The sequence below is a fragment of the Ictidomys tridecemlineatus genome, unplaced genomic scaffold (genome assembly GCF_052094955.1).
Source record: "Ictidomys tridecemlineatus isolate mIctTri1 unplaced genomic scaffold, mIctTri1.hap1 Scaffold_1280, whole genome shotgun sequence".
In the NCBI taxonomy this organism is placed as follows: Eukaryota; Metazoa; Chordata; class Mammalia; order Rodentia; family Sciuridae; genus Ictidomys; species Ictidomys tridecemlineatus.
The window spans coordinates 51246-77385 of NW_027521155.1; the positions used below are offsets into that span (position 1 = coordinate 51246).

A 26140-nucleotide genomic window follows, 5' to 3' on the forward strand; every position below is an offset into this window, starting at 1 on the left:
TCCCCAGCCCTTTTTATTTTTTATTTGGAGACAAAGTCTTGCTAAGTTGCTAAGGGCCTCAATAAATTATTGAGGCTGGTATTGAACTTCTGATCCTCCTGCCTCAGCCTCCTGAGTTGCTGGGATTACAGGCATGCAGAACCACTGAATATGGCTAAATCAAAAAATTCTTAAAATGCACAGGGCCAAACTACTATAAAAGAAACCTCCAGTGAACTGATAGCTTTCATTTGCTCACTGAAAATTCCAATCAAAGTAAAATAATAGTAACTTGTTTAATTCCTCAATAGGAAAAATCACTTAAAAATTCAGCAAACACCTCTAACATTATAAAGGTTTCTGAGAAGTAAGGAGAGTTAAAGGCTACCATGAATGCTGAAGAAAAACACTCAAATAATATCGAACTCTTCTAGATCTTGCCCTATCGGGATTATTAGCAATTTACAGAGAAAAAAACCATTCTTTTCTTTGAGATTACAACGAATTTTCATTGCAGTGTTTCAGATGGAAAAATAGGTTTCAAAAATATTTTTGTTTATTAAAAATGTTAGACAACATTTTTCCCTGAACATACCCAACTTGTTCACTCTACTTTTCCATTGGGAAATGGAAAAGTCTTCTTATCAGTTCCTATATAAAGATGACACAAATGTAAAGAAGGAAAATTCCAAACAAAATTTTTAACACAAGTTTAAAAAGGAAAAATTTTTTTTTCCATTTTGGCTTTAGAACATTTTTATGTTTCCTTTAGAAAAGCAATGTATTAAAAATTTGAGTTTATAGCAATGTATTAAAAATTTGGGTTTATACTAATATTTTTAATGTTTATAACTAAAAATGTAACAAAAATTTTCATTTTAAGCAAAAATACTAAACAACATTTGAACATATGTAATATCTGTGTTCCAGTATCAAGATGTATATTCTAGTTCTTGAAGGTACATTGAAATCAGTATTTAAGCTGTTTGAATGGAAGTAAATGAAAAGTTCATAATGTGGTGTATATACATCTAAAAACATATAATCCCTCAAAACAATTTAATTACTTTTATTTTTAGGGACAAACTTTTAACTTAAAGGGAAAAAATATATTTCAAATAAGAAACCATTGGTTTGACTTTTAAGAAAACTGAGTAAAGAAGCTTTTATAAAGGTAAACTTAAATATTAAAATAATAGGCAACCTTATATTTCCTCAATAAAGAAACACTTGTCCAAATGTTAGACCTTCCCTCTTTTTCTTTCTTACATTGATATATTCAAACCTAAGGAATTAATCATTTTTGAAGATTTAATCATATCCTTCCTTATTGATAATAAAAATTTACTTCCATACTACCAGAATGACCTATGCTAAAGAAGTTTCCTCCAAATATTTGTTTTAACTCTTGTTAAGAGGTTTATTAAATTCATTTAGAGTAATTTGAGGGGGAAAACACAATTCCTGTACACACTGTCAAAACCTGACTTAGAATTAAAGACTACAATTTTCTACATTCTACTTCTTTGTTGCACAAAAGATACTAGAAATGAGATCATCAAAATCCTCTAGTTAAAAGTTTCATATTAAGTTTCCACAAAACGCAGATTTGTAGTTTCTACTGTCTAGGCAGAAAATAAATATTCTACATTTGAGTTCAAATTATTTTCATAGAGTATTGCTTATTCTAAAAGAAAAAAATGAGGGAACTCGTTATACAACTTTCTTTAAACACACACTCCCTGAATAAATGGCAACAGTAGTTAAAAATCTCACTCAATGTTCAACATTTCAACATCATAGCTCTCCAAGATGTGGCCCTCATGATAAAGAATTGATTTCTTTTATTTATTTAAATCTCTGGTTGGAGGCAGTATGCTTCCCCTTATCCCAGTCTGTTCCATCACCTGCACTTCTAGATTCACTGTCTCCTTCCTCTGACGAAACCAAGAAGTCAAACTGCTTCAGAGCTTCTTTTGTAGCTCAGTCTTCACTGCTATCAGGCAATGCTTTTTTTCTAAAAATCTAATGAAAAAACATGCTAAATTAAAATATGAAAATATTTATGAATTTTTATATTGAATTTAAATATAGGAGACCATATCCTTTGGTCACTGAATAAGAAATGTTATTCATTTTTTTTCTTCAGAAAGTATGTCTTTGGTGTATTAAACTGTACTACTTAACCCAGTGAAAAACACAGATATCATTTTTAAAGGTATAAATAATGTATCTTAAGCCAATAATTTAAACTTTGTTCAATGGTATGACGGCTTGTTTTAAATAAACAGAAACCTACTGACGTCACTGGCATATTAGAAACACATTTAAATTGCAGATATTTGGAAGGCTGAGGTAGGAGGATGACAAGTTTGAGGCCAGCCTCAGCAACTTAGCAAGACCCTTTCTCAAAACAAACAAACAAACAAAAAAATAGTATGGTCTGGGGATTTAGATCAGTGATAAAGTGACCCTGGGTTCAGTACCAACAAAACAAAACAAAACTAAGATTCAACTGCAAATATGACAGGGATTAGGTTTCACTTTTATATATTTAGAAGTATCTATGGAATTACAAATTCAGTTAGAGGGTTAAAACTTGAGACTAATGCATGCAGACATGATTTCTGAGACCAGCATGTCTATACTCTTCATGAATTATCTCCTTTTTGATTACATCAACCAACATGAGTCCTAAGAAACTAGGATAATGGGTCTGCAGCTTCTTTCCATAAAATATCACAATATCTCAATTTTCCAGACTTTAGCTTTCTTTTTTCATGCAAAACAGAAATAGCATGATCTAATGAAACTTCACCCCTGGAATCTTTTGAGTGGTATAAAATTGTAAAGTTTCAGTAGACAGATCAATAGGACAGCCTAGTGAGTCCAGAAATAGACCTTAAGAATTAGCAAACACACACCTGACTTGTATGGCCCTGTTCTCACTCTCATATGTGGAATCACTTATCAATCACAGCAATTTACAGCAGAGATGAGATACAGCCTCAGAAATCCATCTTATAAAGTACTCTAGGAAGCCACTACCAAAGGAATAAAACTGACCTCACAGATGAAAACAATCTGTCTTAACTGATCTGGTATATATAAAAACTGAACAGAAGAAATAAAGATTATTTAACGATGCTAGAATAATTGGCTGAACTATTTAAAGTATTTCCATAGTTGAATTTACTGAACTATTTTTATTAAAGAAATGACACATTTTAAAAATAATTTTATTCTATTAACATTTTAATAGGATAATTTTTGGCCATTCTCTTCATCTATATTACATATATTTTCTAAGAACATGCTTATTCACTGTTACAAAGTTTGATTTTTAAAATGCTTGTCATATAAACTTAGTGTAATATAGTGTAAAAATTACCAAAAACTGTTAAAGTCAGTTATTTGAAAAAAATTTTTTTTCTTGAAATACTAAAAAACTTTTTAGTCTAGTATTTCAAAGGGGATAAGTCTCTTTATATTAGATGCACCTTCATTGCCTGATCACAGAACTGTTATGATCTGTACCAACCGGAAGACAGAACATTTAAAAATTTGATTTCTTAAAAACAAAACAACAAAAAAACCCCACTGGGCCTAATTCCATAGGCTCAGAAGGCTGAGACAAGAGGATCACAAGTTCAAGGCTAGCCTCAGTAATTTAGCTAGGCCCTAAGCAGCTTTTAGCAAAACTGTCTCAAAATAAAAAATAACAAGGGCTGGGGATGTGGCTCCGTAGTTACACATTTCTGGGTTCAATCCCTGGTATCAAAACAAACAAACCACATAAAACCCCCAAATGTATAGGAATTAGAAAATTAAACAGGTTGTTTTTTAGAACTTTCTAGGCTGAGAATTCAAACTGTTTTAATAATTTGTTTATAGATTTTAAATATTTAAGTTGATATAATCACTAACAGCATCATAGTTATTTACCACTTAGCTATAAATAAGGTATTTTTTTAGGAAACCAATATTTCAATATAATTATCTCATAGGAATCATAAGAAGTTACATAACTTTCAGATGACTAGGGTAGAAAAAAATGTCACAGAAGCTTAGGCTTTTTTACTACAGTAAATTAAGACACAAGTTATTACTATTCATTCGGATAAGAAAATGTTTGAGTAACTATTCAAAGTTCTAATAATATCCATGGCAGGACTATATCAGTAGAGCACTCCTGCATAGTGGCTCAGGGAAACAATAATCTGGCAGTAGTCCATCTGAGAGCACCTCATGGAGCTCAGGAAGCAGAGGGCATAAAAAAAGTTACACTTTATAGTTGAAGCTATCATTTATATAGTGTCTCCTTTGTTCCGCACAAAATCTTCAGGATATTCATTATAGTCTTCATTTTTATAAACTGTAAAAACTAAGCCTGAAACATTAAAAAGCATAATTAAGTGGCAGACCTGGGACGTAAACTGAAGCATTTTAACACTTAGTCTGCTTCCTATTTCTTTACTTTCCCATTCTTATTTAAAATAAATGTGAAAGGAAATTTAAACATTTTTCTGAACAAAGTAAAACATGTCCTCATCTCCTTCTTAGAAATGAAGGAGGAGGAAGAAAAGGAGGAGAAAGAAAAAGAAGTGAAAAAACTGGTGGGGAAGTAGAGGAAAAATTAATGGGGATAGAAGGAAAAGGTGAAGAGAGAGGAAAGGAGGAATGAGAGGGGGAAAAACATGGAGACGGAAAGAGAAGTAAGAAATAGCAATTTAGAGACAACTTTAATTCCAGGAAATTGCTAGGAAAAGGTCAATCAACTAATAAAGACCTGAAAAAAATTACAGAAGATCCTAAACAATTTGAAGAAATGTAATCAAAAAGTTTTAGAAATCTGTAGGCCTGACCTACCAAAGAAACTCACAAGAGAGACAAAAACTGCATCAGAGCTGATGTTAGGCACCATAATGGATTATATGCCAGTTCTATTGTTTTACAGCAGCCAATTACATTGTAATAATATTGTAACACTAGACTGCTATAACATGTTTATCATTTTTTAAAATATTTTATTTTTTAGTTGTAGTTGGACACAATATCTTTATTTTATTTATTTATTTTTATGTGGTGCTGAAGAATAAATCCAGGACGTCACACATGGTAGGCAGGTGCCCTACCACTGAGCCACAATCTCAGCCCATATCATTTTCATTATATTTATCAGCTCATAAAATGTTATCATATTCAATAAGTTAAAAAAATTCAAGTGAGGATCTTTATGGCTATAATATTAAAAGCATTCTTGAATTTGAAATCTATACCAAAGCTCTTTCCAATTTCTCACACAAAATCGTAAAAGATTTATATTAAAGAGCATTATTTGTTTTTGGTGTGTGTTTTGTGTGTGTGTGTGTGTGTATGTGTTTGTGTGTGTGTGTGTGTGTGTGTGTGATGGTGCTGGGGATTGAACCCAGGGCTTTTTGCATGCTAGGCAAGCACTCTACCAACTGAGCTATATATCCCTAACCCCACATGAATTATTTTTAAAGTAAACATAGTCCTTAAAATATATATTATCTGAGTTATTTAACTCACTGTTGAAGTATCAATGACACTTTTCTCTCTTTCCTCAATATCACCATCTTCATCTTCATCACTGAATTTAGAACCTGCACTTTAAAGGAATTTGAAATTATCCAGCACAGAAGCAGAATCTGTTAACTCAGATTTTCTGGTTTAAAACACAAATAATCATGCTCCTTTACTCTTTTTAACCTCAACATAAAATCAATTCATGATAAGTTTTACTAACTTACATTTATATTATATTATATTATATTATATTATATTATATTATATTATATTATATTATATTATATTATATTATATTATATTATATTATATTATATTATATTATATTATGAGTCTAAAATGACATTGATTCTCATCTATTACAATTCTATGGATTTAGAAAGCAATATAAGAAGTGGCTATTCTTTTAAAAGTACTTTATAATCATAAACTTTTTTTGTACCTGGGCTCGAACCTAGGGGCACTTAACCATTGAGTCACATTCACAGCCCTTTTTAAATTTTTTATTTGGAGACAGGATCTTACTAAGATGCTGGGACTAGCCTTGAACTTGTGATTCTCCTGTCTCAGCCTCCTGAGTCACTGGTATTACAGTGCCAACACACCTGGCTCAATTATCTTAATGGCTAGGATTGTGCCTCACATGGTGGTACACAATTTTAATTCTAGCAATTTGGGAAGCTGAGCAAGAAGATCACAAGTTTGAGGCCAATCTCAATAAGGAAGGCCCTAAGCAACTTAGCAAGAATCTGTATAAAAATTAAAAGGACTGCAGACATAGATCAATGTATAAAAGCACTCTAATACCAAATGAACAAACAAAAATTAGTGATAATCTACTGAAAAGAACTCCCTCTCAAGATGCAGATTTACTTTGATCCTTATATCAACCTTAAGTGTATTTTTGAAAATATTTCTCTCATTATCTCTGCCTCCCTTTTTCCCCTATGTATTTCTTTCTGCAACTTTTCAATTAACTTCTTACATGAGTTTTTATAACTAAGTAACTAGTAAATATGTCATGTTTCTCTCATCTTTTGTTAAACAGCTAGCTAAGGAGGTAAAAAGAGCAAATGTACAAATAAAGTTATTGAAAACAATATACTAAGAAAATTAAAAATGAAAGAAAAAAAGAAAGAAAATAACATACTTGTCAAATTGATATTATTGTAAGATTTGACTCTGCCAATGAATAAACCATGAATCTTTTAGAAATGACTAAATTTTCAAATATAAGGCTTGAACATAGCTCCCTCAAAATAAATTTAGTTAACACTTTCTTAAGGGCCACAACAGAATGATTTCTCTGTAGTTCATCAGAAAATGTTTTAGATGAGAAGGCATTTTTGATGGGGGGGAGGAAGGACTATAGTCACAACTTTAGGCAAATTTTTAAAAATAGCTAAATATTCAATTTCAAATCTGCTGAGAGCTATGATTTTGATTTTTCCTCCTTTTCTTTTTGAGTTTCTGACAAACTCAGACTAACATCCTTTTCAGTTTAAAAGACAGGTAAACACAAAATAGAAAATAGAGTCATCTCTTCTGAAAGTCATTACTGAAGGTTTTGTAAAAGTATGCATTACCATCCCTAAAAATTATATTTATATTACCTAAGTTAACTTAATGACTTAGGTTAATGTAAAAGGTAAAAACAAAACCAAGAATAATACCTATATGGTCTATGTCTACAGAAAAAAAATCCATACTTTCATTTGTAAATACAAGTTAATACATTCTTCTTTTTTTAAATTTATTTGTTTATTTATTTATATGTGGTGCTGAGGATCGAACCCAGGACCTTGCAAGTGTGAGGTCAGCGCTCTACCACTGAGCCACAATCTAATTATTAATGAACACTTTTAAGAAATCCCCAAAGACTTTTTTTATAAAATTCCTACATTGTATCTTTACCTAATCTTATAATTTTAGTTTATATTTCAAATAACAGGAAATATGCTCTCATTAGAAAATTTATAGCATTCAATTGAAACCATTCTACTAGCCTAAATATGGGTTAAAATATAATACCATCATAATTAAGACTTTCAGAGAATCTTAGGCTTTTTATTCAATTAAGAATCATTGCAGAGGCTAGGGTTGTGGCTCAGTGGTACAGTGCTCCCCTAGCATGTGTGAAGCGCTGAGTTTGAGCCTCAGCACCAAATAAAAATAAAAAAGTAAATAAAATAATAATTTTTTAAAAAAGAAAAAATCATAGCAAAATTTTTTTCCAATAAAGAATGATTACTTTATTGAACTGTTAGTGTTCATTTAATTAGAATTATATACAACTGTATAATAATAATAAGTTCAATAAGAAAAATATTTCAAATTATTAAATTTTTCAATATAACAATATGTATGTTTAAAGTAGATATTTTACATAAAAGAAAAGATGAGTTACAGAATTATTACATTAAAAAAGTGATTAAAAAGGTTTCTTCTAAAGAATTGTGAGGTATTTTTATGATTTCTTGGTCACTTATAATAGAATTTTATTCTTATAGATTACCACTGCATTTCAAATCAAAATATTTTATGAGGTTCTAATAGTAGTTGACTAATCTTCAAGATATTAAACTATCTTATATTAAATAAATTTAAAGCCTAAATTTATTTAATATAAGAATAAATTATATTATTTATTCTTATATTAAATAAAATAGCCTAAATATGAAATTACATTCTTGAACTAAACAGTCTCAAATGCTAACTTCAACCCCTGTGTTGCCTTCTAACCAAATAAAACTTTAACTTATTTCCAAATCCCACCTAAAAATAATATTTAAAATAATATTTCAAAATCAAAAATATTAAATTTGAACTAAGTTACAACTAAAATACTTTCCAGACAAAATACTTACCCAATCATTGCTGTTTCTTTAACTTCAGCCTCTGTGTCATTTATAACTGAATCCTGAATTTGTCATCTTCCCTGTCAGTGATATTACTTGAAAAGCCCAGTAAAGCTCGTACTCGTTGAGATTTCACATCTAGAATAGTATCTGTGTAACTCATCTCCTGCAGATACCTGTGTGAAGAGGATCCTTACAATTCAGTCATACAGGAATCAGTATTCTCAATGTAATGTGTAAATAAAAGCAATTTTTCTAATCCACTGCCTCCATAAGACCTAGGAGCACTCTGCTAGTTAAGACTTCTCAATAATGTTCCAGCTGCAGATGAAGCTGTCTCCTGCAGTACCACCCTCTACAGTCACTGAGAAAAATCAACTCTACAATACACTATTCATTATATTTATACTACGCAGAAACTGTTCCTCAATATTTCATAGCACATTCTTCCCACAGGATCAGAGCATGTTCACTACCAAATTCTACCAAATTATGATTTTATAACAGTGATTGCAACATTTTTATATTTCAAATGTAAATTGTCATGGATCAACTGTTTTTTAAAAATATATTTTTAGTTGTAGATGGACACAATACCTTCATTTAGTTTATTTAGTTTTATGTGGTGCTGGTGATCACACATGCTAGGCAAGTGCTCTACCACTGTGCTACAACCCCAGCCCCAACCCCATATGTTTTCAGTACAAATGGTTTCCTCCACATCATATAAGAATATATTATTTTCCCAAAAGTCACTTCTGTAGAACAAAAAATCTATACTTAAATAACTCAAAAATAAAAATAAACTACAATTTAATTGTGGGATAGAGGGTATGTATGTGAATTCGTGCATGTTGCAGAAAGGTAGCAGCACAGAAAAAAAAAGAGCACAGGCTTTATAGTGAGAGTTAGACCTAGGTCTTACATGTATTTCTGTCACTTATTTGCCCTATAACTTTAATTTTCCCAAACCTGAGTTTTCTTTCCTTAAAAACAGACACAACTAATACTGTCTCTGGCATACAGATAGCACTTGAATGCCTATTGTTTTTAATTCTTATTAGTTGTAGTTGGACACAACACCTTTATTTTATTTGTTTATTTTTTCTTAATGTAGTGCTGAGGATTGAAACCAGGCCTCACATGTGCTAGGTGAACTTTCTACCACTGAGCCACAACCTCAGCCCTTGAATACCTATTTAACACCAAAGTTAATCAAAAAAGTCCAAATGGCAGGGGCAGGGCCATGGAAAGGGCAAATGCCATTAATAAATAATAGAAAAATATTAGGCATTAATATATGTTGATATCAAGTCTACTGGACAAAAGAAAACAAAGGTTGACAAGATAGTTTATTTGTTCAGTTTATTTGAAGATTTGGTTTCAAAAGTTGTTAGAGCAGAAATATATCACAAAGATATGTGATCAAATGGAATAAGTGTATCTTACCAAACCAAGATGCTCATTTTTCAATCCTAATAAATATATATAGAAAGTTTTGATTAAAATAATAAACTTCCAACTTTCCTGAATTTAATCAGTTGTACTTACAGACTACTACAAAAATATATTTTTCTATTTTTAGCAATAATATTTGATGTGTACCTCACTTTGGCAACAAAACCATATAGCCATAAGTAAACAGGCTAATAGTTACTTTGTAACTGATAAAATGTTACCCTTTTTTAAGACAATTATAGGCCTTTTCAAGGTTTTAAAAATATATCTTGGATACATAATTATGAAATCACTTTTTTAAAAAAACCAGCATTTTAAGAAAACTTTCCTATTTTAAAAATCAAAATACCTAAGTCATACTTCAGACCAAAGTGAGAACACTAATAAAATTTAAATTTAAAATTTTCAGATGTGAAAAGAAATGTTGAGATCATTTAATTTCCCATCAGAAGAGGCCTAAATCCTTTCTATGCCATCCTCATATATAGTCAAGTGACTACTTTGGCAGCTAATGATGTTGTGTGAGTATGGTACATTGACTCAATAAGAACAAGGAATGAACAACTGATACCCAACCAACATGGATGATTCTCAAATGCATTATGTGGAGTGAGTTAAACCAGATCAAAAAAGGCTATATTCTGGGCTAGGGATGTTGCTCAGTGGTAGAGTGCTTACCTAGCATGCATGAAATCCAGAGTTCAATCCCCAGCAACACCCCCCCCCAAAAAAAAGGCTATATTCTATAAGATTCTTAAATTCGTGATTCTGGAAAAGGCCAAAGTATAAAAATGGAAAATAGTTTAGTGGTTGCCAGTAGATTAGTGGAGAAGGAAAGGTTGACTAAAAAGAATAATAGTTATAGACTATGTGTTTGTGAAAACACTAAGGATGATAAATTTTACTGTACAGAAATTATACTTAAAAATTATGCCTTAATAAAAAGTAAGTTAAGACCAGTCAAAAAATAATGCACTTCCTTCCTCTTAAAAGACAAATTACTCTTATTCTTACATGGTAGGCCAAGTCGTAGTCCTTTCTAGTAAGTAATTATCAACTATCAGATTCATTTTTGCTTTACGAAATTTTAAAAGTAGCTTTATATTAAAGTAAGGATTTTAAGGTATCTCTGGCACAATGGAGAACACCTATAATCCTGTTGTGTCAGGAGGCTAAGTCAGAAGGACCAGAAGTTCAAGGCCAACCTCAGTAAGTTGGTGAGATCCTGTCTCAAAACAAAACACAACAAAACAAAAATGACAGGAAATGTAGCTCAGTGGTAATGCCCACCTGGGTTCAATCTCCAGTACCAAAATAAATCAATCAATAAAGTAGCTAATAGTTTAATTTCTTGATAATATGACTTCTACATCCAGTATAGTTTCTGTAACAGGGACTGCATTGACCCTCCTGTCTGAAACACAACAAATGTGCTGGGCATAGTGGCACAAACCTATGATTTCAGCAACTCAGGTAGTAGGATCACAAGTTTGAGATCCGCCTCAGAAATTTAGTGGGTCCTTAGCAGAGCCCTGTCTCTAATAAACAATGGAAATGGCTCAGGTTGTGACTCTGGTTAAACATCCATGGGTTTAATCCCTAGCACCAATAAACAAACAAAAACAAATGAAACAGTGTTTTCCAAAAGATAGTGATCCTTGAGAGAAGGCAAGCAAACGGATGAAACTTTGACTGTTCCAGCTACTGCCTTGATAAAAGAGTTTCTATGAGTTTCTAGCTTTTAACACAGGGAGGAAAGACAAAGACAGTATCTGAAGAAATAATGACCAAAAAGTTCCAGATTTTATAAAAACTGTAAACCCACTGGTCAAAGAAACTCATTAAACCCCAAGTCTAAGAAACACTGTGGAGAGAAGTAACTACAGTACATCATAGTAAACATTTTTAGATCATAATAAACATTTTTATTTTATTTTACAGAACATCATAATAAACTTTTTTAGCTCAATATGTTGGCACATGCCTATAATCCCAGGTACTTGGAAGACCAAGGCAGGAGGATCCTAAATTCAAGGCCAGTCTCAGCAACTTTGTGATACCCTGTCTTAAAATAAAAGGGCTGGGATGTTGTTCAATGGTACAGGATTTCCCTAGCATATGCAAGGCCCTGGGTTTATTCCTCAGTTAAAAAAAAATAAATTTGTTTAGAACCAATAATAAAGTGAAAATCTTAAAAGCAGCCCCCAAAAGGGGTACATTATATACAGAGGAACAAAGATAAGCATAATAGCAGACATCTTATTAGAAACAATGATAGCAAGATAAAACCTTTATCAGATAAACAAAAGCAGAAAAAAATTATTACCACCATCCCATATCACAAAATATGTTAAAAGAAGTTTTAAAGGGAGGAGAAAAATGATACTAGATGGAAATACAGTTCTATACAAAGGCATTATGAGTACTAGAGATATAATTTTCATATTATTATTTAAATTTCTTTAAAGAAAAATGACTTTTGCAACAAAAAAACACAACTTAACCAAACCCTTAGTTTTTCTGAATGCTACTAACTCCTAGTGAATTTGTTTTCCTCTTCACAAACAGTATTATAAATCTTCTCTGCTTTTCTTAAAAGTCTGATCAACTCTTTGTAGATAATGTCTCTCGTACATAAAGCTAACAAGAGGACATTCCCTCAAATATCCACCAGACAAAGTGAAACTCAAACTTACAATCTGTTACATGACTTTCTATGTTTCTATAATATAATATTATTATATTTCTTGATAATAACAAGAAATATGTTCTTCCTCCAATGTGTCTGCCGTTATGTTCAGAATCCAATCCCAGTCATTTCTTCAGATACCTTCCTAATCTGAGTATATCTACTCTTTCCCTTTTATTGGCTCCTTATTTATGAACCTTCCCCAACCACCTACACACAGTCTCTCTGACCCCAGGTTATCTTTTAGCTGTTGCCCTTCAATCCTTCCTCACTTTCATAAACTAAGCATCTAAAATGCTGACTGCATTTGGTCTTCATTTTATACTGACATCTTTGATTCTGCCCTCACCTATTTCTTAACTGCTTCCAATTATGTTCTCAGTGACCCAATGAATGACCTGTGTGCCACTAATCCTGACAGATACTCTTTAGCCCTCTAGGAATTAATTAATCAGCAGTGATGAACATTCCTTCCTTTGGAACTCCCTTCTGTTAGTTTCTACTCTCCTGGTATTCCTTCTGACATTAAAGTAGTCCTCATTAGTTTTCTTTTTAGGTAGACCTGGATTCAGTTCTACACTCCATCATTTAATGGAAATTTGGAAAATGTGTCCACGTCTGTGAGCTAAAATTACACATACATGACATGAGAACAATATTTTATTTACTGAATAACTATTTTAAGAATTATAGTTTCTATTTGGAATGGAACCACTATTTGACCCAGTTATTGTACTCCTCAAATCAGCATACTATAGTGATGTAGCCACATCAATGTTTATAAGAGCTCAATTCACAATATCTAAGCTATGGAACCAACCCGGTACCCTTAAATAGATGAATGGATAAAGAAAATGTGGTACATTTATACAGTAGAATATTATTCAGGTATAAAGAAGAATGAAATTATAACATTTGCAGGTAAATGGATAGAACCAGAAGCTATCATGATAAGCAAAATAAGCCAATCCCTCCCAAAACAAAGGTTGAAGGTTCTGATAAGTAGATGCTGACTCACAAGGAGGGGGTGTTGGTGGAGGTTAACCAGACTGGGACGAGCGAGGGGGGGAATGAGGAAGACAGCAGAATTAATCAGAAATAACTTTCCTATGTTTATATATGAATACATGACCAGTGTAACTCCACATCATGTACAACCACAAAAATGGGAATTTATACTTCACATATGTATGATAAGTCAAAATACATTCTACTATCATGTATAACTAAAAATAATAATAAAATAATTATAGTTTCTAAAGCTCCTAGCATAGGTAGAAATTTCAGCAAGTGATATAAATTACAGTTTTCAGTACTTGAAATATGAAGAAAAAATCCTTAGATATTTGAGGAATTTAATCTGAAATCATGTGATAACTTCTGAACAGTTTTTCTCACTTTCCCTTATACCTACTAATAAGTGAATTATACCTATATTGTTTACAAGTACTACTTTCTATTATTTGGTGGGTAAAGAGGAAGAAAGGGGAAAGAAAAAGAAGAAATAATATAAAAAAGATAAATGTTTCACCTGTTAAAACATGTTCTGACTATAGGATAGAATTTTCTGTGCATGAGAAAGGCCAAAACAGTCTGAAACTGAGCAGTCAGAGTGGCAGCCACCCCCCCTCCCGCCCATGAGCTGAGCATCCCCTCTCAGCCTTGAGTAAAGGGGGTGTGGACTAGAACCACACGCCATGCACTGTACAAAGCAAATGACCTTCACGAACTTCAGCTGGCAAATAAATTTGCCTCAGCTCTGGACTTGAGCACTACCAATGGAACTGGGCAGCTCCCTTAAAACCTTATCCCCTGCCTTATTCGATGTAGAATATTCTATCGAAAGTCCTTTGTTGTCTTTTCCCTATAAATAAAGTGATTCTGGGTGCACTGGCTCTCTTGCCTTCCAGAGCAGCAGAGGACCCTTGAGGTGGCAGAGCCATGCTGTCCCCCACCCCATGGCCGCTCCTTTCTGAAAATCTGTGTCCATGTGGTTTTTCACCTCCAGCCCAAACCACACAGAGTGATCTGGCCTCCATCCCCCATGCAGGCGCTAAATCAGGTTTAAAGGATTAGGAATTCCCCTGTGCTTTGAAAAAGAAATCAATTACCTTCATAGTTCCTACTCTTTCTCAGGATGTCAAGGGCATCATGCACTTTGTACTGTGCATCTCAAAGTTTCCATCAATACTAGAAGGACCCAGCAAGACAAGGTTATGTTGGTGCATGTTACCCCATGAAGCCTGAAACTTTCCAATAAGTGTAGAACATAAGTAGAAAATAGGGAACTAAAAGAAAGAGGAAGAAGGAAAAGGAAGGAAGGTGGTGGGAAATTATCTACAGGATAAAAAATGATTAGTGCCAACAGATTAGCAGATCAGAAAAACTTGCAAATGATTAGAAATTAAATTACATTTATAAATGTTGTTGCTAAAAAATATTAGTCATTAACTTCTTTTTATTACTTAAGCTTCCTTTAAAACTAACTTACCAGATTCATAGTTTGGAGGCTTCATATCTCCTTGATTCAATTCTGTCCCATATTTCAACTTGTGGTATTTGGCTCTAACAAAGAAATGACAAAAATATCCATCATCTGAAAACACATTTAAATGAACTTTATGTTATATAACAGGAGCAGTTTATGTGGTAGTCCTGGCTAAACACTCCTAGAATTTTCAAGGCTTAAGTTCTTCCATGGTGTTAAAGTCATTATCACAAAACCACCTGCCTTTTTTGTTTTTGTTGTTATAATATCAGTGTCATCATAACTAATGAATAGACTAGGAATCATGAATCTTCCTGTAATTTTAAATCAACCACTTAACATTCTAGTTTCTACAGTATTCAAATTTTCTTAATGACTTAAAATTGAACTTTACTATAAATCAAAAGAAATAAAAAGGGGGGGTTGGATTACGAAATAAATGTGTTAAGATCAACTTTTCCCAAAATTGAGGTTTTGTTTTTAAAATACAGTAATTTAGATTATTTACAATTTTCCATGAATACTTATGGTGAACCATTAAAAGTATTGAATCATCAGTATTGAATAAAAAATTCTAGTAGTAATGAAAAAAAAATTTCTTAGTCAAGATATCCTTTGTCTTTTATTTAGATCTGTCAATGAAAAGGCTGTGTCCTGCTATAAGTTAACAAACTGCCATTATTTCTGGTTACTGAGATTTACACATCTGAATTAACCATGTCAGATTTAACCACGAGATTAGAAAAATAATCCAGATACAGAGAAATTTTTAAAAGGATGATTTTAAAATGGCCATATCTGATTAATGCATTTATGTATTTTGATTAATTTTCTCCCCAAAATACTGAAGCCAGTGATAAATACTCATTGCTTTAAGACTGAGATAATAATAAAACAAAAATAATTTTAAGATAAGAGGGGGTGGTGGCAAAGGGGGCAGGACATCCGTGCTTATTGTCCTTCGCTGCAGCGTCTGGCGCCCGGGAAGAGGTGGTTGTGAGGGAAGCGATCTCACGGTTCTCTGGCTTCCGAGGTTTCTGGTTTGTCCTGCAGAGGAGGCAGCCAGTGAGAAGAATCCTCTGCAGCAGATCCTCGGCTACTCTCCTGCTCACTTCTGCGCGACGTACCCGCCACGGCTGTTGGTTGGAGGTTTTATGGTCAGCATTCTTCCTATGTTCATGGTGGAGTAGATGCTAGTGGAAAGCCCCAGGAAGCTGTTTATGACCAAAATGATATACACCACAAAGTGTTATCTCTGAACTTCAGTGAGTGTCATACTAAGATTCGTCATGTGGATGCTCATGCAACCTTGAGTGATGGAGTAGTTGTTCTGGTCATGGGTTTACTGTTAAACAGTGGACAGCCAGAAAGGAAGTTTATGCAGACCTTTGTTCTGGCTCCTGAAGGATCTGTTCCAAATAAATTTTATGTTCACAATGATATGTTTCGCTATGAAGATGAAGTATTTGGTGATTCGGAACCAGAACTTGATGAAGAGTCAGAAGATGAAGTAGAAGAGGGACAAGAAGAAAGACAACCATCTCCTGAACCTGTGCAAGAAAATGCTAACAGTGGTTACTATGAAGCTCACCCTGTGACTAATGGCATAGAGGAACCTTTGGAAGAATCCTCTCATGACCCTGAACCCGAGCCAGAATCTGAAACAAAGACTGAAGAGCTGAAACCACAGGTGGAAGAAAAGAACTTAGAAGAATTAGAGGAGAAGTCTGCTACTCGTCCTCCTGCAGAACCAGTGTCTCTGCCACAAGAACCACCAAAGCCAAGAGTTGAAGCTAAACCAGAATTTCAATCTCAGCCACCATGTATGCATGAACAACGACCTAGGGAATGACCTGGTTTTCCTCCCAGATGTCCAAGACCCAGCAGAGGAGATATAGAACAGAATGACTCTGACAACCATAGAATAATTCGCTATCCAGACAGTCATCAGCTTTTTGTTGGTAACTTGCCACATGATATTGATGAAAATGAACTAAAAAGAGTTCTTTATGCATTTTGGAAACGTTGTGGAACTTCACATCAATACCAAGGGTGTTGGGGGAAAGCTTCCAAATTTTGGTTTTGTGATTTTTGATGACTCTGAACCAGTTCAGAGAATCTTAATCGCAAAAACCATTATGTTTCGAGTGGAGGTATGTTTAAATGTGGAAGAGAAGAAAACCAGACCTGCAAGAGAGCAAGAAACCAGAGGTGGTGGTGATGATCACAGAGATATTAGGTGCAAAGATTGAGGTCCTGGTGGTCCACGTGGTATTGTAGGTGGTGGAATGATGCGGGACCGTGATGGAAGAGGACCTCCTCCAAGAGGCGGCCTGGCGCAGAAACTTGGCTCTGGGAGAGGAACTGGGCAAATGGAAGGCTATTTCACACGACAGTGTCGCTGAAGCTCCACGGTTGGCAAAGGCTTGGCAGTGGTACATTATTCATCGTGTTTGCATTCTTGTTAATTTTTTGGGCTTTGGAATGTGATACAACCTTTTTGATCATTTCTTTGATGTGAAAAGCATCTTTGGTTCAGTTAAATTGAGGTGGACATTATTTCCCCAATTTCACAACAGGATTTACATTGTTAATTTATAAATCTAGACTTGGAGAAGTAAGGACTGAGAAATGACCATATCTTAAAACTATCTACAACAAAATGAACTTAAAAGGACATGCCCACTGAATTCAGGTCCTTTGAGTCAAAAAAAAAAATCTTCTGCTGCACATTTTGTTTAAGTGTTACTGTTTCTGCCTATTAATGTTGGAAACACAAATAGTGTAATTTGTGCAACTGGAGAATCTTGATTTTTTTCTTGGCTCCCCCCCAAAATACAAACCAGCAGAAACTTATGCACTCATCAAAATGCACTATTGGGTACTCTGAACTCATTGATAATGACATCTGCAACAGGAGGCAACAGGGAAAAAAATCTTTCATCTTTTTTCCAGTAGAGAATAGTTTGTGAATGAGGGCATTTTATCTGCTTGCTGTGACCAGCATGTGTACTCTTAAACCTTAACAAGACTACAGAAATATTCCAGAAGGAAGTCATTTAGTTGTGAACTAAATAACAAGTCAGAACTTCAAATGTTATGGTCTTGAATATTAGACCAGATTTAGTAGTTCCATAAGAGTTTTCTACCTGCCCCTCTCCAGTACAGGGATGGATGGCTGCTCAACACAACACTCCTCCTCCCCTTTTCTTTCTTTAAGCTGTGTACAGTGGAAATTGTCTTTCCTGTATTTTTGTTGTCTGGTAATGTAATAAGCATGATGGTGCCTTGCCTTCTATTAATACATCATTCTAGTCTTGCTGGTAATTTTGTACAGTATAGTTTATGAATTGCTGTGCTGCAAAGCCAAACAGCTGCAAAATGTTGAAAAATCATTGAAGTGTATAAAAATTGCAATATCTTTAAAATCAGTAAAATAGACGCTTATTACTTATCTTGTTTTTCAGTTAACAACTTTTGTGTTTTTTGTGGGAGAGAGTCTTGTGTGTTTGGAATGGAGAGGGAAGAAACAAGTCAGTTATTTGAGTGTCTAGTTGACTTTTAGCTTAAGTGTGAACGTTGAAACATCATTTCAACTCTTGGGAATGTCAGTCAACTTGATGTACATTTTTAGTGACATTTTAAAAGCAGTCAGATTCCATATATGGCAATTAAGCCTAAAGTGAGGATACTGCAATTTTAAGAGGAAAGAACATCAGCTCTATAGTGTTTGCATTTTCTATTTTGGGGGCAGGGAACTGTCAGTAATTTTGCACAATTCTTGAACTGATGTCAGCCCCCTAATGGCTCCTGAATTTAAGTCTGGGATGACATCTTTTTATTTTTAAATGAATCTCTAAACAATTCTGTAGGCAAAATTTGTAGCTGCTGGATTATTTTCTGTCTTTATAGCAAGTTCCAGTATACCACAAGTATGGCCAAGGTTATCTAATTTTTATGCTTGGAGCAATCAGTACATACCAGTTTCTGATGTTTCAGGCAAAAAGTGGGGTAAATAAGTGTGTAACCACTTAAAGTTACTTGTTGGCATGGAAGACTTCTCCATTCTATCTTAGTAAAAACAAAATCTGCACTTGACATAGTAGCAAATTGGTTCTCAATTATGCAACTGTTTGCTATTTAGTAAACTAGCAAATGTTGCATGTATTTTGTTTTTTGTGAACTGGGCAATATGAATACAATTAAATCTTGTCTCCCCTCCCCTTAAATGAAGTCTTCCATGTTGGAGGAAAAGTCTTGCACTATTGCATATATTTGGGGGGGCATAGATTTTCTTTTTTGTGGGCTTAAAGATTTTATTTGTTTGTTTTGTTTGTTTGAAACAGTTTTACACTTTCTAATGTATAGTACTTGAAGTTCTTACCAGAAAATTACTTTGAAGTTTTGAAGTCTTTATCCAAACTACTTTTAAATAAGTGGTTAAGTGGTTATATATATATATATATATATATATATATATATATATATATATATACACACACACACACACACATACACACATATATGTAGACATTATATATATATATATATATATATATATATATATATATATATATATATATATATATATATATATATATATATATATTTCCAATCCAGGATATTGCCCTTTAACCCATTAAAAACTGTTCTGGCACCAAAAGAAGTGACAAATGTTAAGTGTAATAGAAAAGTAGAGCAAAGAGCCATTCAGCTTCAGTTTTTACATACCAGAAATGAAACATTAAAACATCATATGGAGAAGTTTACATAGTGATTGTTCACCTGCAGTACTGTGGACTTTTAACATTTTGTCCCCTTTTAGGTGAAGCAGTAAAAATATTCATCTATCATTACTATTATTTTCTGATTTTATTTTATTTTTTAATGGTAACATTCTATCCTTATGACACTATTGCAACCAAATTGGCTTTACCATTTTGGCTTTAGAAGGTATAGAAGACAATGTATTACCATCTTTATTGCTATAATGTGTTAAGCATTATATGCTAGTAGAACCTAGTTTAATTGTTTCAGGTGGAAAGTATTGTTTTTGAGCTTCCATTTTGAATGTGTTTGGACTAATCCAACAATAAACTACTGATGTCTGCAGCAAAAAAAATAAAAAATAAAAATAATTTTAAAAACCAAATGTAATTCTATAGAAGTAAGAAAAAGAAAATGGTCAAATAGAATTTTTTCTTTATTAAAAATTATATCAAATAAAGTAGAATTCAAGCCAAAGTTAATAAAAAGATAAAGACAGACATTGCATACTCCTTAAGGGAACCATACATCAACAAGACATAACAATTATAAATATATATGTCCCAAACAATGGAGCATCTATGTTCATCAAGCAAACTCTTCTCAAGTTCAAATAAACCACAACACAATAATTCTGGGTAACTTTAACACACCTCTCACTACTAGCTAGATCTTCCAAACAAAAGCTGGACAAAGAAACTATAGAACTCAATAATATAATCAATAACCTAGACTTAACTGACCTATATAGAATATTTCATTCAACGAGAAAATACACTTTCTTCTCAGCAGCACATGGATCCATCTCTAAAATAGACAGTGTTGGCATTGCAAACTTCTCTATAGGTTTAATGCATGCCAATCAAAATCCCAATGGCATTTCTTGCAGAAATAGATAAAGCAATCATGAAATTCATATGGAAAAATGAAAGACCCAGAATAGCAAAAGCAATTCTAAGCAGGAAGTGTGAATCAGGCGGTATAGTGATGCCAGATTTCAAACTATATTACAGAGCAATAGTAACAAAAACAGCATGGTACTGGTACCAAAACAGGCAGGTGGACCAATGGTACAAAATAGAGGACACAGAGACTAATCCACAAAGTTAAAGCTATCTTATATTTGATAAAGGGGCTAAAAGCATGCAATGGAGGAAGGATAGCATCTTCAACAACTGTTGTTGGAAAAACTGGAAATCCATATGCAACAAAATGAAACTGAATCCCTTCCTCTCGCCATGCACAAAAATTAACTCAAAATAGATCAAGGAGCTGGATATCAAATGATAGACTCTGCGTCTGATAGAAGAAAAATTTGGCTCTGATCTACATATTGTGGGGTCGGGCTCCAAATTCCTTAATAGGACACCCATAGCATAAGAGTTAATAACTAGAATCAACAAATGGGACTTACTCAAACTAAAAAGTTTTTTCTCAGCAAGAGAAACAATAAGAGAGGTAAATAGGGAGCCTACATCATGGGAAAAAATTTTTACTCCTCACACTTCAGATAGAGCCCTAATATCCAGAGTATACAAAGAACTCAAAAAATTAAACAATAAGATAACAAATAACCCAATCAACAAATGGGCCAAAGAACTGAACAGACACTTCTCAGAGGAGGACATACAATCAATCAACAAGTACATGAAAAAATGCTCACCATCTCTAGCAGTCAGAGAAATGCAAATCAAAACCACCCTAAGATACCACCTCACTCCAGTAAGATTGGCAGCCATTATGAAGTCAAATAACAACAAATGCTGATGAGGATGTGGGGAAAAGGGTACACTTGTACATTGCTGGTGGGACTGCAAATTGGTGTGGCCAATTTGGAAAGCAGTATGGAGATTCCTGGGAAAGCTGGGAATGGAACCACCATTTGACCCAACTATTGCCCTTGTCGGACTATTCCCTGAAGACCTTAAAAGAGCATACTACAAGGATACTGCCACAGCGATGTTCATAGCAGCACAATTCACAATAGCTAGACTGTGGAACCAACCCAGATGCCCTTCAATAGATGAATGGATAAAAAAAAAAATGTGGCATTTATACCCCATGGAGTATTATGCAGCACTAAAAAATGACAAAATCATGGAATTTGCAGGGAAATAGATGGCACTAGAACAGATTATGCTAAGTGAAGCTAGCCAATCCCTAAAAAACAAATGCCAAATGTCTTCTTTGATATAATGAGAGCAACTAAGAACAGAGCAGGGAGGAAGAGCAGGAGGAAAAGATTAACATTAAACAGAGACATGAGGTGGGAGGAAAAGGGAGAGAAAAGGGAAATTGCATGGAAACGGAAGGAGACCCTCATTGTTATACAAAATTACATATAAGAGGTTATGAGGGGAATGGGAAAATAAACAAGGAGAGAAATGAATTACAGTAGATGGGGTAGAGAGAGAAGATGGGAGGGGAGGGGAGGAGGGACAGTAGAGGATAGGGAAGGTAACAGAATACAACAGTTACTAATATGGCATTATGTAAAAATGTGGATGTGTAACTGATGTGATTCTGCAGTGTGAATTTGGGGTAAAAATGGGAGTTCATAACCCACTTGAATCTAATGTATGAAATATGATATGTCAAGAGCTTTGTAATGTTTTGAATAACCAATAAAAAATAAAATAAAATAAAATAGACTGTGTTATTCCACAAAGCAACTCTTAGCAAGTACAAAAAAATAAAGATACTAACCTGCATTCTATTAGATCATAATGGAATTAAATTAGAAATCAATGATAAAAAAATAAAAGCTACTACAACACCTGGAGACTAAATAATATGCTATTGAATGAACAATGGGTTGCAAAAGACATCAAAGAGGATATTAAAAAATTCTTAGAGGTAAATGAGAACACAGATACTACATATCAAAATCTCTGGGACACTATGAAGGCAGTACTAAGAGGAAAGCTTATTGCATGAAGTTCATTCCTTAGAAGAAGAAATAGTCAAATAAATGAACTAAAGTTACATCTTAAAGCCCTAGAAAAAAATAATAAATAAACACCAAAAGCAATAATAGACAAGAAATAATTAAAATCAGAGCTGAAATCAATAAAATTGAAAAATAAGAAATAATTTTAAAAATGACAAAAAAGTTGTTTCTTTGAAAAAATAAATAAATTGATAAACCCTTAGCTATGCTCACAAAGAGAGGGAGAAAACTCAAATTACTAACATCCGTGATGAAAAAGGAAATATGATCATATAATTCTTATCTTTAAGTGTATTGATGTGATTAATTACATTTATTGATTTATTGATGGACACTACAGGAAGAAATTTCTAATTTGACTATTATTATTATTTATTGACAGACACTACAGTGCAGAATACAGAAGATAATCAGAAATTATTATGAAAATTTGTACTCCAATAAAACAGAAAATATCAAAGGCATTGACAAAAATCTAGAGTCATATGATGAATGTGGATGATATACACAATTTAAACAGATCAATTTCAAGCAATGAAATAGAAGACACCATCAGAAGCCTACCAACCAAGAAAAGCCCAGGACAGGATAAATACACAGCTGAGTTGTACAAAAACTTTAAAAGAAGAACTAATACCAATACTCCTCAAATTATTTCATGAAATAGAAAAAAAGGAACACTTCCAAATACATTTATGAGGCCAATATCACCCTGATTCTAAAACCAGACAAAGAAACATCAAACACAAAACTTCAGACCAATATCTCTAATGAACATAGATGCTAAAATTCTGGCAAACTGAATACAAAAACATATCAAAAGATAGTACATCATAATCAAGTCAGGTTCATCCTGGGTATGCAAGGTTGGTTCAACATAAGGAAATCAATAAATGTAGTTCATCACATCAAGGTTAAAGATAAGAACCATATGATAATCTCAATAGATGCAGAAAAAGTATTTGACAAATACAGCACCCCCATGTTCAAAACACTAGAAAAAATAGAGAAATAAGGAACATACCTCAACATTGTAAAAGCTATCTACACTAAGCTCCAGGCCAACATCATTCTAAATGGAAAGAAATTGAAAGCATTCCCTCTAAAATCTGGAACAAGACAGGGATGCCCTCTTTCATCACTTCTATTCAACGTAGTTCTTGAAACTCTAGCCAGCGCAATTAGATGAAAGAAATTAAAGGGATAAACATAAAAAAAGAAGAACTCAAAAACTATCACTGAAAACATTATTCTGTATCTAGAGGATCCAAAATAAACTCTACCAGAAAACTTATAGAACTAATAAATGAATTCAGCAAAGTAACAGGATATAAAATCAACACATATAAATCAAAGGCATTTCTGTACATCAGTGACAAATCCTCTGAAAGAGAAACTAGAAAAACCAGCTCATTTACAATAACCTCAAAAAATTAAATAGAATGCTTGAGAATCAATGAAAGAGGTGAAAGACCTCTACAATGAAAACTACAGAACACTAAATGAAATTAAAGAAGACCTTAGAAGATGGAAAGATCTCCTTTGTTTTGGATAGGCAGAATTAATGTTGTCAAAATGACCATACTACCAAAAGCACTATACAGATTTAAGGCAATCTCAATCAAAATCTGAATGACATTCCTCACAGAAATAGAAAAAAAAATCATGAAATTCATCTGGAAAAATAAGAGACCCAGAATAGCTAAAGCAATCCTTAGCAGAAAGAGCGAAGCAGGTGGCATCACTATACCAGATCTTAAACTATACTACAGAGCAATAGTAACAAAAACTACATCGTATTGGTACCAAAACAGATTTGTAGACCGATGGTATGGAATGGAGAACACAGAGACAAACCCACGTAATTATAGTTATTTCATATTAGACAAAGGTGCCAAAAATATAATATGTTGGAGAAAAGATAGCCTATTCAACAAATGCTGCTGGGTAAACTGGAAATCCATATGAAACAAAATAAAACTAAACCCCTATCTCTCACCATGCATAAAACTCAACTCAAAGTGGATCTAGGACCTAGGAATTAAACTAGAGATACTGTGTCTATTAGAAAAAAAAGTAGGCCAAAATCTCCATTACGTCAGATCAGGCCCTAACTTCCTTAATAAAACTCCTTTAGCACAAGAAATAAAATCAAAATCAATAAATGGGATGAATTCAGACTCAAAAGCATCTTCTCAGCAAAAGAAAGAATCAGTGAGGTGAATAGAGAGCCTACAGAATGAGAGCAAATTTTTACCACATGCACATCAGATAGAGCACTAATCTCCAGGATATATAAAGAACTTAAAAACAGCAAAAAAAACAAGAAAACCCAATCAACAAATAGACCAAGGAACTGAAGAGACATTTTGCAGAAGAGAATATACAATCAATCAATAAATATATGAAAAAATGTTCAACATCTCTATCAATTAGAGAAATGCAAATCAAAACTAAGATTTCAATCCAGTCAATGTGGCAGTTATTTAAGAATATAAAGAACAATAAGTGTTGGAGAGGATGTGGGGAAAAAGGCACACTCATACATTGCTGGTGGGACTGCAAATTGGTACAGCCAATATGGAAATCAGTATGGAGAATCCTTAGAAAACTGGAAATGGAATCACCATTTGACCCAGTTATCCCACTCCTCGGTTTATAACCAAAAGACTTAAAAACAGCATACTACAGGGACTCAGCCACATCAATGTTTACAGCAGCACATTTCACAATAGCAAAATTGGGAAACCAACCTAGATACCCTTCAGTAGATGAACTGATAAAGAAACTGTGGTATATATACACAGCAGAATATTACTCAACATTAAATAAAAATAAAATCATGGCATTTGCAGGTAAATGGATGGAGTTTGAGAATATTATGCCAATTAAGCCAATCCCCCAAATACAAATGCCAAAAGTTTTCTCTGACAGGAGGATGCTGATCCATAATGGGGATGGGGGAAGGAGCATGGGAGGAATGTGAGAACTTTAAATAGGGCAAAGGGAATGGAGGGAAGGTCAGGGGGTGTAGAGGTAGGAAAGATGGTAGAATGAAATGGACATCATTACCCTAAGTATTTTATGAAGACACAAATGGTGTGACTCTACTTTCTGTACAACCAGAAACATGAAAAACTGTGCTCTATATGTGTAATATAAGCTGAAATGCATTCTGCTGTCATGTATAACAAATTAGAATAAATAATTTAAAAAATTAATTGAAGCATTTACATTAATGTTTTTATAAGTCAAAAAATATAAAGGAAATGAAAATTATTTGTTCAGATTTGTTTCATGATTATGTTGCAATAATACTCATTTTGCAGTTACAACAGAAAAAATCAAAGTTTTTTTTTATTTTTTACTTGCCAGTTTTATATAGAGAGGAGTCTTTAAAA

At 33.3% G+C, this 26140-nt stretch overlaps 1 long non-coding RNA gene and 1 pseudogene across 1 annotated transcript in view; one reads left to right on the plus strand and one right to left on the minus strand.

Annotated features, from left to right (window-relative positions):
- Positions 1-1536: 1536 nt before the first annotated feature.
- The window catches only part of LOC144372552 (uncharacterized), a 66153-nt gene continuing 41549 nt past the window's right edge, over positions 1537-26140 (minus strand). Inside the window, exons 6-9 of the long non-coding RNA XR_013432528.1 lie at positions 15026-16236; positions 8397-8563; positions 5533-5611; positions 1537-2004 (exon numbers count right to left, since the gene is read on the minus strand). This is a non-coding gene — a long non-coding RNA (uncharacterized LOC144372552). The remainder of the gene's footprint in view (positions 2005-5532; positions 5612-8396; positions 8564-15025; positions 16237-26140) is intronic.
- LOC144372551 (ras GTPase-activating protein-binding protein 2 pseudogene) lies at positions 16147-17442 on the plus strand (annotated as a pseudogene).